The sequence below is a fragment of the Physeter macrocephalus genome, chromosome 8, assembly GCF_002837175.3.
Source record: "Physeter macrocephalus isolate SW-GA chromosome 8, ASM283717v5, whole genome shotgun sequence".
Classification (NCBI taxonomy): domain Eukaryota; kingdom Metazoa; phylum Chordata; class Mammalia; order Artiodactyla; family Physeteridae; genus Physeter; species Physeter macrocephalus.
The window spans coordinates 76,456,343-76,474,641 of NC_041221.1; the positions used below are offsets into that span (position 1 = coordinate 76,456,343).

General features: G+C 40.7%; 1 protein-coding gene and 1 non-coding gene across 3 annotated transcripts in view; one reads left to right on the plus strand and one right to left on the minus strand.

Moving 5' to 3' along the window:
• The window catches only part of HMGCR (3-hydroxy-3-methylglutaryl-CoA reductase), a 76,894-nt gene that overhangs the window by 27,101 nt on the left and 31,494 nt on the right, over positions 1-18,299 (plus strand). The gene's annotated exons all lie outside the window — the stretch shown is intronic.
• Positions 3,315-3,421, minus strand: LOC112065673 (U6 spliceosomal RNA). Its single transcript, XR_002892165.1, has one exon. It is a non-coding gene; the product is annotated as a U6 spliceosomal RNA (small nuclear RNA).

The window sequence follows — 18,299 nt, forward strand, 5'->3', positions numbered from 1 at the left end:
CCTTTAGGGTTTGGAAGCAGTTTATTATCATCTCTTTTTTAAACAATATTAACCTGAAGTTAAATAACTTGTCTAAGGACAGACAGCTGGGAGGTGGTAGAGCCAACATGTATTCATGCCATTTGAATTAGCCAGCACGCTATGTTGCTTTCGGTAATAAACACACAGTACTTCAGTTATGGCACTTATCTTGATCTAATCTATGCCTAGTCTTCCCACTAAACTGTAAATTAGGTAACATGAAGTCATTGCTTCTTGATATCCCTGCACCACCCTGTAGAGTGCCATGCACAGAAGGGATACTGCATTAAATGTTTGTAGGATTTGACAGCTACATCCATGCTCATGAGAAGGAACACTTACATGGTCATATGATGAGTTTATTGGCAATCAATGAGTATCATAGTAGCCTTTTTCCTTTCAAACCCAAAGCCAAGGAGTCTTCTAAGTTACATTAGAATCATGGCATCTGTGTACCCATGCCTATTATCCTTCCCTCTTGCTCAGTGCTTTCCTTATGGCATCTGCTTTATAACCCGCCAAAATTAAGGATGCTTCTCTTCTATGGGCAAAATCATATTCTGAGTCTTTTGACCACAATAAAACAGATATTGTACAACCAAAAAACAGAGATCCATTATAGGGTTTCATTCTTCTGGCCTATCAAATGCAATGCCAAGCAGTACCCAGATATTATTCACATTGTTCTTGCCCTTGACCGAAGGCATAATTCTTCCATTTCTGACATCAGACTGCAAAGTTAGTGGTGATATCACTCTGTGGGCATAATCTGGCAACCACATACAAGAGCAATAAGCATGCAATAAAGTTTCACTCAGGGCGTAAACTGTGGGCCCAGGTGACACCCAAACATAATCCTCTTTTACCTTATTCAGGACCCTGAGAGTCAACCTCCTCCCTAATTTTTGTAGCAATAAAGAAAGCACAAGGCACGACTTTTCAACCAAGGGGTATTTAGCAGGGGATTTGCAGGCATTACTACTTATGAAAAGCAACATAGGCTTTGACATGCTTTGCTAAAGAACAGTAGACAATGTCAATCCATTTGCTCCTCAGGAGACAGTAAAATGGCAAATTGATATCAGGAGCTCTTAGGCTCCATGGGATAAATTTTTCTGAGAGTCTTCCATCACATTTGTCAACTATACTGTGGAATTTGTATATCTTGTGAAATTTTTCTTAAATGCCAACTCCTAAGAATGAGAGCACATGTCTCAGGACCTTAAGATTGTCTTTGGGTCTCTGTGTAGGTATCACTTGATGGGATATTCAGCACTCTGCACCACCTATCTGACTTTACCAAAATCTTTGGGAAATTCTAGAGTGAGACATGCTTGGCTCATTCATTCATTCAACACATAGTTTTTGAGAGCTTAGACTGTGGAAAACACTAAGTCCTAGGGAGTAAAGTGGAATATGAATGATAGACAAAGCAGGGACAAAGGTCCCTTTCCTCAAGGAATGTAGAGTTTAGTAGCAGAGGTAGGAAATTAGACAAGCAACTGCACTACTGTGTGAAAAGTGCTATAATAAAGGAGGTTCAGGGATATAGGAGTCAATCAGGGGAAGGGAAGGATACCCAGTAGAGGTGACATCTAAATGGACACCTGAAGGATGAGTTAGACTTTGCCCTATGATAAGGAGATGGTGGGGCTAGGAGGTATGGGAACACTGTTTTAGGTGGAAATAACAGAATATTTGAAGATAAGGAAGTGTGGGAGAGGAAAGAAAATAGTGGGACTGGGCCACAGTGTGCAAGGACACATATAGTGAGAAAATGAGGCTAAAGAGGGAGACTGAGTCAACAGGATCCAATGCTGCCAAAGTGTTGTAAAGTGCCTGTTGGGTTCTTTTTACACAAAATATAACATACTATATAGAGTTTTCTGCAATTTTTTTTTTCATGTATATCTTGGAGCTTTTTTTCTACCAGCACACAGTGGACTTACCCATTTTTTTTCAAGTTGCATAGTATTCCATTGTATAGATGTACCAAATTTATTTAATTAGAAATATTGATGAGCATCTTTCACAATTGTGAATGATGCTGCAGGGTATCATTTCACCACGAGAGCACAGCCCCTGCCTGCCCATGAGTGCTGTCTCAGTTATCCCCCATCATCTCATTCCCCACTCCATAGAGGCTTGGGTGCAGTTAGTCTATTGAAATGTGATCCCAGGAAACAGAAGAAAGGGAGTAGGGAGAGGGAGATGTGAGGAAGGAAAAGCCAATATTAGAGTGTGTTTTAGAAGTTGCCAGGACCTCCTGAGACATGTACAGAGCACCCCAGAATTGTTCATGTAGGGACAAAAGGCTGGAGCATTTATCCACTGCCTCCCATCCCCCACTAGACAAAGGTTGCCCCTAGATGCATTAGTTCTTCCACTGTGCCAGGCCAAATTTCCCCTACAAAAAGCTCTTGGAAGGCTACTGTCAGCTGAGATGAGTCTGAGAAACCATAAAACTGTCCACAGCAAGGTGGCTGAGGTATGTGGTGGGGTCATAGAAATATCAGTTATACTTGCCTGTGTGAAATTTAGAAAAAAGGCACTCTATCTAAGCAGAGCCAATCCTACATTCTCCTTGCTTGGTGAGTAGATAGCATCTCTGTTTTCATTTGAAAAACGCTTATTTTTCTAGGCTCTTCTCATCCCCGCCCCAGAGCCAGGGTGTGCAGCTAGAAAGGAGAACAGACTGGATTTCAGCCCCTTGACCAAAGGCACTCAAGCAGTGAACAACTTGCACAGCTATACTGTGTGCCATGGATATGTCTGTATGAGTAGGGTAAATTCCTCAAAGTGGGCCAGAGGTATGTTCATGGTTCTTTCCCTAGCTCAGTGGTTTCCTCACACATTTGCAGATCTCTGGGCACACTCTCTGTACGTCTTCCTCTCTGGTGCTCTATTCACAAATTCCACCTCCGCATGTTCCAAACTCTATTTCCCAACTCAGGAAGACTACTTGGGCTTCCCTTGCCTGTGTCAAGCTTGGAACCTCTCTGTCAGCAGTGATCTTAGACACTCAAAGCATTCACCTTAATTGTTTCCTGTCTGTCTCAGACCACTGTTCTTGGCTTCCTGATGGCCAATATTTTGAAAGTCATGATTTCATGTATTTGGTCTGAATTTACAGTTGTTAAATATGAAGGTAAATTGAGTACCAGTTACTCTTTCTTGGCCAGAAATGGGAATCTCTGTATATACATTTTAAAATAAATTTTTTTTAACATCTTTATTGGAGTATAATTGCTTTACAATGGTGTGTTAGTTTCTGCTTTATAACAAAGTGAATCAAAAATATGGAATGCTTTTCTAATTTGCATGTCATCCTTGCGCAGGGGACATGCTAATCTTCTCTGTATCGTTCCAATTTTAGTATATGTGCTGCCGAAGCAAGCACTGTGTATGCATTTTTAATTTTGATAAATACTCCCCCAATTATTTCCACACTGGAGGTATAAATTTGTACTCCAACTAGCAGCAAGGTGTAAGGCCTATGTCTTCATGTGCCAGCCACAAGACAATGTTTTCAAAATGTGTTTACCTTTGCCAGACTGATGGGTGAAAATGGTGTCTTATGTTAGCTTTAATATGCATTATCTTGCTGTGAGTGATATTGAGACTCTTTTAGGATATTTAAGAACCATTTGCCTTTCCTTTCCTGTGATCTCTTTATTCACATCCTTTGTCCATTTTTTTCTGGGTTGTTGGTATTCTTCTTTTTGACATATACTGAGGTCCATTACTTCAGAGGGTCACATTATCAGTTGAAGGTCACACCAAGTCAGAGGATAATGCTGACATTATAGTGCATGTTATGCCACTGCTGTTTCATTTATGAAGTACCATCATATTTTAGATTTTATCTTCGTATTTCTCAAGCAAAATGTGAAACTGAAAAAACTTCCTAGTAGCTAAAATAATGGTCTCAATACAAGAGAACACACATGTAAACACATTTTGAAGCAGGAACTTCGAAGACAGGTACATTTATTACTATGTAAGTGCCTTGAGGGAAGGGATCAGGTCTTATTTTTATAGTTTAATATATTTTAGTCTCTCTCTCTCTTTCTCTCTCTCTCTGTAGATAGGTAGATAGATAGATATAGATATAGATTGACATATACTCTCTCAAGGGGATCCTCTGATATGCTACCCAGCAACTGATATAAAGGCAGAATCCTAAGCTTTCCTTTTATTTTTATAACTTTATCTTCTGGCTTCCATTTTTAGACTGTATTTTCTTCCTTCGTGTATGCCCATTTTCCTTGTTTTCAATCTGTATATTTTTAACCCCTTGAGGAAAGATTTAATATGTCTTCACGTTCATCACAAAGAACTGTTTTACCAAAGCTTTGGAAAGCAATGCACTTTTTAAAAACAAAATTTTTGTTATTGAGATAAAATTTAAATATACTGAAATGCATACATCTTAAAGGTATAATTTTTTAAGTGTAAATCCATATACAGGATCCTGGATGTCCACATCATGGTGGTGTGAGTTGTTACCTTTTTCTCTCCCCTTTGACCTCAATTAATTGGACATCCATAATTTTTAAAAATGCCTCTACACAGCATGCTAGGACACCCGAAAGATCCATCCATCTGTGCACCAGAACAGTGGGTGGATTGGACCACAGAGAAGATAGCAGAGCGAGAGAAATGGTGGTGGAGCCAGCGGCAGCAAAGACAGAGAAGGCAGAGAAGGTAGTGGCTGCTCCAGCAGCAAGCTAGCACGACTTTTCTGGCAGAGGAGGTGGAAGGTGAAGGTGTTAAGTGGTAGTGTGCCTGGCCATGCATGCTGGAGGGCTGGAGGGACCAGCTGCCCTCTGAGGAGAGACCACGGTGACTAGGGGGACAGAAAGCAGTAGGCAGACAAAGAGAACTGAAGGAAAGCAAGAAGACTGCTCATGGACCTCTGGGACCATCCCCCCACACACACACCTTGAGGATCCCGCTACTAGGCCGTAGCACATTCAAGTGCTAAGTACACACATTCCTCCCTTTCCCACCCCGAAAGAGGCACACACTCTGCCACCACTCTTTGCTTTTTTTTTTTTTTAATGCACCTTGGGTCCGCTCTACTGCGAGAAACCAAAAACTTGTGCTGTAGCGCCACCTTCTGGAAAGCAAAAGGAAGACTCCTAACTACCAACCTGTTGAATCAGAATCAAAGTAAACAAAGCCTTTGCCTACATAATAAGAAAGGTGTTCACTATTTCAGTTGCAGCAGTAGAAGCTCTTTTTACCAAACACCATAAAAAGTCATGGTAATATGGTATCACAAAAATAAAATGACAGTTTTCCTGCAACCAAACCCAAAGACATGGAATATTGAGATGTAACCCATAAAGAATTTTAAACAGCTGTTATGAAGAAATTCAATGAGCTATAAGAAGGCTCAGAAAGACAATTCAATGAACTTCAGAATAGAATTAATGAGCAAAAGGAGTACTTTACCAAAGAGACTGAAATTCTAAAAAAGAACCAAATAGAAATTCTGGAGCTGAAGAACCCAATAAATGAGATGAAGAGTGAACTAGAATGCATTGGAAATAGAACAGATCATATGGAAGAGAGAAATAGTAAGCTTGAAGGTAGAAATATAGAAATGATTAGGGTGGAAGAGGAGAGAGAACAAAGATTTTTTAAAAATGAAGAGACCCTGACTCCATTAGAAGAGCCAACATAAGGGAATTCCCTGGCGGTCCAGTGGTTAGGACTCCATGCTTTCACTGCTAGGGCCGGGGTTCGATCCCTGGCTGGGGAACTAAGATCCTACAAGCTGTGCAGCATAGCCAAAAAAAAAAAAGCGCCAACATAAGAATAATTAATGGGTGTCCCAGAAGGAGAAAAGAGTGAGAAGGGATCAGAGTGTATTTAAAGAAATAATAGTTGAGAACATCCCAAAATTGGGCAAGGAACTAGATATTCAAGTCCACAGTGCTCATAAAACACCTTATTATCTCAAAAAAAAGACCTTCTCAAAGACATATTAAAATTGTCAAAAGACAACAATAAAGGAAGAATTTTAAAGACAGCCAGGGAAAAAAAGACAGTAACCTACAAAGTGACCCCCATTAGGCTATCAGCAGATTTCTCAGCAGAAACTCTACAGTCCAGGAGAGAGTAAAATAAATTATTCAAATATTGAAAGATAAAACTGCCAGCCAATAATACTCTATCCAGCAAAGTTATCCTTCAGATATGAAGGAGAAATAAAGGCTTTCCCTGATAAACAAAAGCTGAGGTAGTTCATCAGCACTAGACCTGCCTTACAAGAAATGTTGGAAGGAGCTCTTCTAGCAAAGATAAAAGTACACAAAACTCTAACTAAGGTGATAAATAGTCAGTCAAAATTAGAATACTGTAATTTTTTAGAACAGTATATTAAACTTTTATCTATAGCATAAAGTTTAAAGGAAAAGAATAACTACAATTTGGTAATGAAATCATATAAAAAGAGATAATCTATGACATCAAATACATAAAAGGGGAAGAATAAAAAGATTGAACCTTTATAGGCAAATAGAGATCAAATGCTATCAGCAGAAAAAAGACTATTTTATCTATGAGATGTTTTATATAAACTTCAAGGTAACCACAAAGCAAAAATCTATAGCAGAGACACAAAACATAAAAAGGGGAAACTGAGAAGATCACCATGGAAAACTACCAAGCTACAGAGGTAGACAAAGACAGTGGAGAGACAAAATAACCAAAAGGCAAAAGATAAAGTGGCAGTAGTAAATCCTTACATATCAATAATCATGCTAAATATAAATGGATTGAACTTACCAATCAAAAGGCACAGAGTGACTAGTTGGATTAAAAAATAAGACCCAGCTTTATGCAGCCTGCAGGAGACTTGTTTTAGCTCTAAAGACACATGTAAAAGTGAAAAAAGTGAAAGGATGGAAGATGATATTCCAAGCAAATGGAAATGGAAAGAAGGCAGGTGTAGCCATACTTATATCAGACAAAATAGACTTCAAACCAAAAAGAGTAACTAACAAGAAACAAAGAATGTCATTATATAATGATAAAGGGATCAATACATCAAGAAGATGTAATAATTGTAAATATATACACTCCCAACACCTGAGCACTGAAATATATTAAGCAATTAGTAACAGTTATTAAAGGACAAATAGACAACAATACAATAACTGTACAAAACTTCAATACTCCACTATCAGCAATCAATAAATTGTCTAGACAGAAAATCAACAAGGAAACTTTGGAACCATACTTTAGAACAAATGAATTTAATAGACATATAAAAAGCATCCCATCCAGTAGCAGCAGAATACACATTCTTCTCTAGTGTACATGAAACACTCTCCAGGATAGATCATACGATAGGCCACAAAACAAATCTTAGCAAATTTAAGAAGACTGAAATCACACCAACTATCTTCTCTGGCCACAGTGGTATGACACTAGAAATCAACAATAAAAGGAAAGTGAGAAGATCTACAAATATGTGGAAACTAAGCAACACACTTCTAAACAACCACTGGGGTCAAAGAAAAAATCAAAAGGGGAATAAAAAATTATCTTGAAACAAATGAACATGAAAACATATCAAATATTGTGGGATGCAAGAAAAGCATTTCTGAGAGGAAAGGTTATAGTAATAAATGCTCCTATTAAGAAATTAGGAAGGTCTCAAATAAACAACCCAACTTTACACAAGGAAAAAAAGAAAGAACAAACTAAGCCTAAAGTTAGCAGAAGGAAGGAAATAATAAGAATCAGAGCAGAAATAAATAAAATAGAGACCAGGGGCTTCCCTGGTGGCGCAGTGGTTGAGAGTCCGCCTGCTGATGCAGGGGACACGGGTTCGTGCCCCGGTCCAGGAAGATCCCACATGCCACGGAGCGGCTAGGCCTGTGAGCCATGGCCGCTGAGCCTGCACGTCCGGAGCCTGTGCTCCGCCACGGGAGAGGAGGCCACAGCAGTGAGAGGCCCATGTACCGCAAAATAAAATAAAATAAAATAAAAATAAAAAGAAGAACCTTCAAGCTGAACACTGGGTTCTACTCATTTCTCTATAGAACTGAAGGGGAGAAGGAAGAGTCCTTCTGGGGCTGCATGCACCTGTTATTATGGTACCTGGGCTTTGCTCTATTTTCTGAGATTTCTTATAACCAGGAAGCCTCTACCTGGTTGGAACAGCATCTATTCCTGTGGCTTCAGATCACGTCCCTAATTCAGCATGAAACCAAGAAAATGATGAGCCCAGGCAGTTCTTCCTGTCTCTGTTGACATCCTGTGGTGATAGTGGCTTCTCTCTAGGGTTCCCTGGTCTATCTACTGACCACCTCAGTCCATTTCTCTCATAATTGAAAGTTATTAAGAAATATTGGATCAAATAACCTAATTCCTCCGTCTTGCATAATTGGGATGGACTGGGATAGGAATGAAGAGGGGTGTTAGATGTAAAAATCTTCTCTTTGGTTCCTTGGTCACTACTTTTCAAAATTTATGACCTAAAGTTGTTTCCTTGCTTTATTGCTACTGGTGAAATTTTTTCATCTCTATCTATCTTGTGAAGATTTTGTCAGGTAGTAAGAAAAGGAGATTTTTGTGTTCCACCCATCCTCTTTCTCCCCAGTTTTCCTACTATAGCAATAGGCATTAAGATATCCCAGACCCAATATTTTATTATCCTGATATTACTTTAGTTTTGATCTTGGCTGGCTACAAAACCAGGCCAACCAGGAAGCACTAGGTCTGGGCACTGGGTGGCAGTAGGAGCTTTATAAGCAAGGAATCATGATCATTTGAAACCTTTTCTAGAAAAGTTTTGTAAATGCCATCGAACCAGAAAGAAAGAAAAGAAATCAATTTTGAAACACACAGGTCAGATGGGATTTTCTTCCAAGAAATCAGGCAAATCTGGCTGAGAAATAGCAGTAGGGTCCTCAGGGATTGACCCTCAGACAATAGGTGCTCAAGAGACTGCTTTCCTCACATGCCTTTAATAAGTCTTTCTTTCCTTTGGGGCATGTAATACCTCTGTCTCTAATCTGGTCTGCTTCAAAGATTGTCCCAGTCTAATTCCACCAAGCTTTCTTAGGTATTTATAGAACAAGGACACTGGATGGGAGGACGGAAAGAGATGTCTGAATCTCTGTTTTCTTGAAAGCGCAGCTTTCCCACCCTGATCCTAGTTAGGTTTTCTCTATTTCTGTGTTCTGCCTTCCCGACTCCCAGCTTGCTGTGTTTTCTTCTTCTGAGCAACAAATCAATATACTCACTTGTCAACTATAGTTTTCAAAACATATGGAAGAATCCACAAACTCTGTGCCTCGGAATCCAATCTTTCTGCCCTCAGACATGCATGGCGCACAGCTGTGCAGACAGCGTGTTCTGATCATTGGCGAGAGCTTTGTACCTTCCACCGATTGCCTTCGCTAACAGTCATTCCCTGAGAAAGGCAGCTTGAGGGTACCATCTGTCAATAGACGCAGTCTTCCCACCTGCACAATGCCCCAGGGAAAAAGGCTGAGGGAAGAGGTGTCTCCACACAGCGCAGTCAAGAGCCAAAACACCCTGGCAGGATTTTGGGCCACAAAAACACTTACGTTCCCTATAAGTGCTGTATCTGGAACATCTCGGCAATTTGTCAGACTCAAGTCAATACAGAGATAGCAGCCGGACATAAATATCCATTTCTCACAGCCAGGAGAGGGTCAGCTCCACAAGACCTTTTTATATGTGCCTTTGGCTTACTGGTTTCACTTCCACAGCTATAGTTCATGAGAGATCATAAAGCTGGCCTAAAGCAGGTGGGAGATATTTCTGGCAGTGTGGGCCAAGAGAGCAGAAGATAAAGAGGCAGGAAATGCTGTAGCACCATTATCCCCAGCTGCCTCCCAAACACTGATGTTGCTGGAAGGCCCTGAAAAATTCAGGAAATTCTGAGAATTTCTCCATCTGTTTAATTCCATATCTATATGAGCTACCATAAATTGGTAGGAAAATAATTTTGCAATTATGTGTTTCTTGGAATTCAACCAGTAGCTAACCCACTTGGGGTAAGCGGAGGAGATGTGACCAAATCAGGTAGTCAGACCCTCATTATCCCTGGAGTGTCCTCTGGTTTCTGAAAGGTGGGAACCTGACTCTGTTGCAGACTCATGTAAGGTGTTTGGCAGCTTTTAGCAAATTGGTTAATTGGTAAATTGGCTTTTGAAGAAATTATTTTCAGGGACATGACCTAGAGCCCACTTCTCTCCCAGACACTGGTCCCTCATCACCCACTCTGGCCCTTAGCATGTCGCCCATTCCGGGCTCTGACACTGACAACCTGCTCCAGCTCCTAGTCTGCTTCCCAGGCCTTTGAGCTCAGCTCACAGCTGGCCAAAACCAGCCACCTCAGAGCCATTAATCAACTTGCCTGACTTGCCTTAGGCCCTTCTAAACTCTTTTTCATCCTTAGCTATAATCCTTGATCTCTCAGAATCACTGTCTCTGACTTTCTCAAAGTTGGTTGTTGTTTTTAATTCCACCAACACCTGGTCTTGTTGACTTATTCTTCCAGTTCAAGGCTGCTACCCTCTGGCAGAGTAAGCTGGCCCTCCATTTTCATAGTGGGAAGCCTTCAGAGTCATTCTGACTCATCCTCTCCATTTTTTGTTCTATTGGTGTCTCTGAGCTGTTTTTACTCACAACACTCTGACACCAAATGTGCAGTGTCTTTTCTTACCAGTTAATTCTCCATCTTTCTGCACACAAACTGGGTGTACTACAGTTCAATTCAATTCTGATACAAACTACCCAGAGTTAGAAAGACCCACAGGCTCAGGGCTCAGTCCCACAAGTCTGCCCCAACTTCAGAGCGCGCAGGCTCAGCGGCCATGGCTCACGGGCCCAGCCGCTCCGCGGCATGTGGGATCTTCCCGGACCGGGGCACGAACCCGCGTCCCCTGCATCGGCAGGCGAACTCTCAACCACTGCGCCAGCAGGGAAGCCCGCAGTGTCTTTTCTGACACCACTTCTCCAACTCTCCTCTACCAGCTGGCTGACCTGCAATTCAATTTAATTCTGATGCTATCTACCTGAAATTAGAATCAGAGCCCACAAGGCTGCCCCATTTCAAACGCTAGTCTCAAGTCCCAGGTTGTCACAGGTGCTTCTGATCGACTGGTTATAAATTTGGGGGTTCCCATAAACTCTTCCTCAGGTTCGATAATTCACTAGAATGATTCACAGGATGCAGGAAAGCACATTTATTGGTCTATTATAAAGGATACAACGCAGGAATAGTCGAATGGAAGATATGCATAGGGTAGGGTTTGTGGGAGATGGGGCCCAGAACTTCCACCTCCATGCCCTCTCTGGGCACACCACCCTCCTAGCACCTTGATGTGTTCAGCAACCCGGAAGATCTCTGAGCCCCATCGTTTAGGGATTTTTATGGAGGTTTCATTACATAGATATGCTTGATTAAATCATTGGCCATTGGTGATTAACTCAATGTCTAGCCCCTCTTCCCTCCCTGGGGTGGGGAGGACAGGGCATTGGAGGAGGGGATGTTGAGGTGAAAATTCCAACCCTCTAATCATGCCTTGGTCTTTCTGGTGACCAGCCCTCATCCTGACACTATCTAGGGACCCCAGCCACTAGTCGTCTAATTAGCATACAAAAGACATTCTCATCACTCTGCAGATTCTAAAGGTTTTAGTAGCTATGTGCCAGGAACCAGGGACAAAGAGCAAATATTTATTTATTTTGATTATATCATAGTATCCCAAACAAAAAAAAACTAACAAACTTGCCTGCTAAATTTCTGAAACTGGAAACCAAGACATTTCTACTTAAGAGCAAGCATAATTACCCTACTTAAAGGGCAGTTGTCTTCTTTGGGTTTCTGAATCGGACAACATACCACCAATTATCACATACCAACATACTAAGTTGTTTAGATTTTTACATTATTTATACTTACAGATATTAAAATATGCTGTCCCTTTGCCCCCAGCATCTCCAGGGATAATCCCTCAGTGGTCAGGCTTTCTCTCCATGACTTGCCCCCTGCCTGTGACCTCAGTAAGATTGGGCATCAATTCAACCTGGTCCAACCAACCTCTTCAATCTGAATTTGAATTGTGAGGCATAGAGACTAGGAGTTGGGAGATGCATGCCATCAATAGCAGAGCTTTAAGCAGATCTCTCAACTCATGCTGTTGGGACTCCTACCTTCTGCTTGTTTAAATTTTACTTAGATTGCATAAGATCTGGTACTGCATTTTCGTACCTGCATCATACCAGACATTGTTTTCAGCAAGCAGAAATGAGATATTTCAATGTGGTCGATCCATTGGTTGGTTAAGTAGCCTTTCCCAGTCCCCTCTCCCTTGATGTTTCCCCCAAAAGGGATGACAAAACTTAAATATTTTATTTCCCTGCTTCTCTTGCATTTAAGGGTGGCCATGTGATAGTTCTGGCCAAAGAAACATAAGTCTTCTGAAGAACTTCAGAGAAATTTTTTTTCTGATAAAAGAGATAGATGCAGTATGCCCCTTCACCTTATTTCTCCTTTGAACTATAGGGGAAGCAAAACTTTTCCTCAACCCTCTTAGAGTCTCTGGCTGGGCCTGAGAATTAAGTTGACATAAGACAGGTTAACAAGAGAAACGTGTACAAATTTCATTTTTTACATCTACGTGAGAGACTTCACAGAAAAATGAAGACCCAAAAAGCAGTTACACCTAAGTGCTTATATACCAGGTTGAACAAAGAGTACTAATTGTGGAAAAGTAACTAAAATATATGGGGAGGCTAAAGGAGGATAAGGGTTGATTTAACAAGATCTGTTTGTACAGGTTTCCCTTAGCCTTGACTCCCGATCTCTGGTGATAAGAATATTCTTTCCTTCCTGGTGTAGAGAGGGCATCTTCCACATGAAAGAAAAAGCGCTTTCAGGAAGAAAAAGGGAGGTCACAGTGCCTTTCCTGAATCTGCTATTTTTCAAGTGCCTGTAGCTCAAAATTATCCTTATGCCAAAGTGGTGTATTTGGGGATGGCACATTCTACTACTATTCAGAACCCAGATGTAACACCTGGAGCTTCAACAGCCATCTTGGAACCATGTGTCAAAGGCCAACAGAATTGTAGAGGTGCTATTCCTGACACTGTTGAGCTACTGGACCAATGCTAGTAACCACCTACCTCCAGATTTCTTGATGTGAGAGGAGGAAGAATGTTTAAAACTCTGTGAGTTAGGTTCTCCATTATCTGCAGCTGAAAAGAATAATTCAAAAGCAACTCATTTGTAAAGACTAATTACCCTATATATATCCGAAGAAAACAGAAACACTAATCTGAAAAGATACATGCACCCCAAAGTTCATAGCAGCATTATTTACAATAGCTAAGAGATGGAAGCAACCTAAGTGTCCATCAACAGATGAATGGATAAAGAAAATGTGATACACACACACACACACACACAAATACACACACAAAATGGAGTACTACTCAACCATAAAAAGAACTTTGGGCTTCCCTGGTGGCACAGTGGTTGAGAGTCCACCTGCTGATTCAGGAGACACGGGTTCGTGCCCCGGTCCGGGAAGATCCCACAGGCCGCGGAGCGGCTGGGCCCATGAGCCATGGCCGCTGAGCCTGCGCGTCCAGAGCCTGTGCTCCGCGGCAGGAGAGGCCACAGCAGTGAGAGGCCTGTGTACCGCAAAAAAAAAAAAAAAAAAAAAAGAACTTTGCCACTTGCAACACAACATGAATGGACTTGGAGGTATCATGCTTAGTGAAATAGGTCAGAGAAAGACAAATGCTGTATGTTATCACTTACATGTGGAGTCTAAAAAATAAACTAATGAATATAACAAAAAAGAAATAGACTCACAGATACAGAAAACAAACTAGTGGTTACCAGTGGGGAGAGGAAAGGAGGGAGGGACAAATAGGGGTAGGAGATTAAGAGATACAACCTACTATGTAAAAAATAAATAAGCTACAAGGATATATTGTACATCACAGGGAATATACCCAATATTTTATAATAACTGTAAATGAAGTATAATCTTTAAAGATTGTGAATCACCATGTTGAAACTAATAGAACATTGTAAATCAACTACATCTCAATTTTTTAAAAAATGAATTACGCTAGTGCAGGGAAAGTACTTCCTGGTATTGAGACAATAAGCCAAAATGTAAATTTCATTAGTTCTATGCAGCCTTCAATTGTTTTCTAATCACTCTACATATACTACTTAATCATGGGAAACATATCATCCACCTTATTTAAAATATCCACAATCCTTGAGCAGGGCTGGACCATCAGAAAAGTGTTTTTTAAATACAATATTCTTTTCATGAAGCACTAGGGCTCCAGATAAGATACACCCCAGAATCTGTAAACAGTTTCAGAAAATAGTACCCTTTGGAACCAAGGCTCCTGTTTGTTTTGTTGGAACCAAACAAAAAAACTAATATGATTCAGTACAGGCAGAAGTGACTCACCCTAAGAGGGAGTTATAGATGTGGCTGCAGAGAATACAGTGTTCTGTGTATAAGAAAACCGGAATACAGCCACTTGGCAAAAGACAAAATTGGATCTACACCTCACACCATGTACAAAAATAGACTCCAAAGGAATCAGAGATCTTAATGTAAAGAACAAAACCCAACAAGTACTAAAAGAAAACACAGATGGATTCCTTTATAATCTGGGTGTAGGGAAAGGCTTTTGAATTATAATTCAAAATCCAGATATAATAAAAGACTACATTTAAAAAAAAAAAAACGAAACCCAAAACTTTTGCATGGCAAAAATCACTATAAGCAAAGTCAAAAGACAAACTGGAAGAAAACATTTGCAAAATATATCACAAATAATGGGCTAATTCTCATAACAAGAAGTACATCTCAAATCTAACAGCAAATAGAAGGGTAACACTGACACAGATTAGAGCAACTCGGTAAGCAAGCAGGGATATATTACCATTCACTAGCTAGTTCTCATGCATATTAGGACTTCATAGTTAAATCTTACAGGCAGAAAGGTTCAAATGCTTACCTGTCTCTGATAGACTCTTTCAGTAGTCAGGTGGTATCAAATCTAGTGTGGAGAAGAATTTCTGTCAAATCTGTAAAAACAAAATATGCACCCTATATTTTAAGAAATACAAGGCGAATTCAAGGATACTTTTGACTTGGACATTTTCCCTCCTCACATGGTTTTAAAAAAATTAAAAGCCTTGGGATTCTGCTGGAGTTCTGATTTTTGTACTGATTTTAGAAAATAACTCCCACAAATAATATGCTTCCTCTGTCCAACAAAGATAAGATTTTACATATTGGAATCATACTAACTCCACCTGTATGTAGAAGCTTCATGAATTCCTGCTTAACCAGCCATCAGCCCTCTTGTCCTTTCTTTGAAATACCCAGGGCAGGAAATGTTTGTTGACTTCACTTGACTGGGCAAGTTCCTGCTTAACAGTATTTATAACCAGGTAATAGTTTCACTGTTGTTAGAGTCATCAACAAATATATATCGATCACTTTCCACGTGTAAACTAGAGTACTTGCAAGCTTAAAGATGTTGACATCCACCAGTTATGGGGACCAGGTCTACTCAGAGGCCAAGGACAACCAAAGTGAGGAAATAAGAGGCCTTCAGAATGTGGTTTGTGAATGGACTACTATTGCCCAGGCATTAGGAAGGAATTATAACTATTTCGGGGGGAACAGGGCCAGCTTCTGAAATGGCTTAGGGCTTGTAGTCAAAAGAGGCCCAGTAGGAATATAAAAGGAATGAAAAGGCTGGCATGGCAACCCATGATGCAGTCCTCACAGCTATGAGGTACCTCTTGCCACATCTCCTGCTCATGTGTCATCATCAGCTGCAATTCCTGGCAGGCTGAAGACTTCCACCTTCAAGTGTCAACCATCAAAGTCTTCCAACTTTTTTGTCTCAAGGCTTTTTCCAAAGCCTCAGTATCTCTGCTCTGCATACATGTAGCTGGAAGTATGCCCCAGAAGGCATTCTCAACCAAAGAGTGAGGGACAAGTGATCCCACCTCACCACCACTCTGCCACCACCGCTCCGCCATCCTTCAGAGGGGCATTCTACAGAGGGTCCCCAGCAGAACTGAGCCCCAGTTGCCCACAGTGGTGGCTAGCTGGATACTGGCCTTTCCTTCTTCCCTGTTATTCTTTGCATTCTTTTTCTGACCTCCTGGGGTCATCCCCCAAATGAGTTATTGCACTAGGGTTTTTGACCCAGTCTTTGCCTTTGGGGGAACCCAAACCAAGACAGTCCTACTCTTGGTGAAGGAGGAATAGGATCAACTGAAAAAGCAGGTTGAAGTTTTAGACTCAGTCAGGCCTGCTTGAAAAGAATAGCATACCAGAGAGAAGTGGGTCTATCATATGTGTGCAGGGGAGAGTGGAAAGAAATGCTTCTGTTATATTTAAGGCCTACCCAAATCAGAATGCCTTCCTTCTCTGTACTTGACTATACTTTTATCTTTTTCTTTTTACTGGAATGAGAAGGGCACCTAAAAACAGAGACCAAACAATTTCACTCTCACTTTATTCCCTATTAAATGCAGTGTCACACAACGGCCAGATATTACAATCTGAGCTTTAAGCTCTTTACCAAAATTGAGATTATTTGGTGGTCCAACCAGTCCTAGATTCCAAAATAAAGATGGCTCCTCTTGTGAGGAATAAAGTAGAGGAGATAAGGCTTTGTCCACAGCCTGTAATCAAGCTCCTGGAGAGTTTCCAGAGCAACTGTTTCAATAAAGGATTGGGCAAGGGTCTGTTCTGGCTACTTGCATTACCTTCTTTAGGGCAAAAATTATTAGCCCAACTATAATTATCTTAACTTTCCTTGGTGTACATGGGCCAAATTTCTTCCTAAACGTGTATTTCAAAAGAACAAGCAAGCGGGAGTTCTGAACAGAGAGGCATTGAGCAGTCTTTGCAGATGTTTTATGTTCTCCCTTGGGAAAGATAAACAGCCCATCTTTCTAGAGGAAGCACAGAGACCTTGGCAATACGTTCTTTTTTTTTTTTTTTTAACATCTTTATTGGAGTATAATTGCTTTACAATGGTGTGTTAGTTTCTGCTTTATAACAAAGTGAATCAGCTATACATATACATATATCCCCATATCTCCTCCCTCTTGCATCTCCCTCCCACCCTCCCTATCCCACCCCTCTAGGTGGTCACAAAGCAGGCAATCCCTTTCTTGAGAACAGAGGTTAGTTTGCTAATTCTACTCATTCTCCAAGAGAAGGGAAAAATTAGCTTAAGGGATGTTTGGACCCAGCTAGGGAGATTTTATCAAGAACATCTCATAAAATACTGTCATTCAAGAAGCACAAATTCTTCAAAGCCTGGAAAGTGCAAAGTCAAACGGAAAAAGTAAGATTTTAGGGATGAGACAAGGTCAGGAGACTTATCAGTGCTCATCGGGGCCCCCAAGACATGGGCTTTGAAAGCATCAATAACTAGTTTCAGTTCAGTCCAGCTGAAACACATGTGGAAAGAACTGGAAACCTTCTCAGGGAGGCAGGAGTCACAGGCCTAAGAAATTTCAGAGAAGGAGGTAGCCATTGTGGTAAAAAAGCATGGAGATCATGGTAGGTATTAAACAATGCAGAGGAAAAAGCAGGGAAATCAAGACCACACACTGGTTGAAAGTTGCTGGTAACTATTCATTCAGTGTTACAGGTGTTAAAGCAATGAATAAGACCAGTGAGGCCCTTTATTCTTTTTTTCTTTTTCTTTTTTTTTCTTTTGGCTGTGCCACTTGGCTTAAGGGATCTTAGTTCCCTGACCAGGGACTGAACCTGAGCTCTTGGCAGTGAAAGTGCAGTCCTAACCACTGGACCACCAGGGGATTCCCAAGGCCCTTTATTCTGAAAACAGAGAAACAGAGCCCTCTTTGCTAGTTTCACAGATTACCTTTTTATGTTCAACCATTTGTAATATTATACATTTTTGGTGGATTTAGCTGAAACTCAAGTCTAGATGTTAATGAGAATTCCACTGACATTTCAAGCTAATGTTTATAAAATAACAGATCTTTGATCTTAGGTTTGTATCTGTCGCTATGCCCCTAAAATCTTGATAGTAAAATTGTTTCCTGGTTTTTGTTGTTTTTTTTTAACATCTTTATTGGAGTATAATTGCTTTACAATGGTGTGTTGGTTTCTGCTTTAAAACAAAGTGAATCAGTTATACATATACATATGTTCCCATCTCTCTTCCCTCTTGTGTCTCCCTCC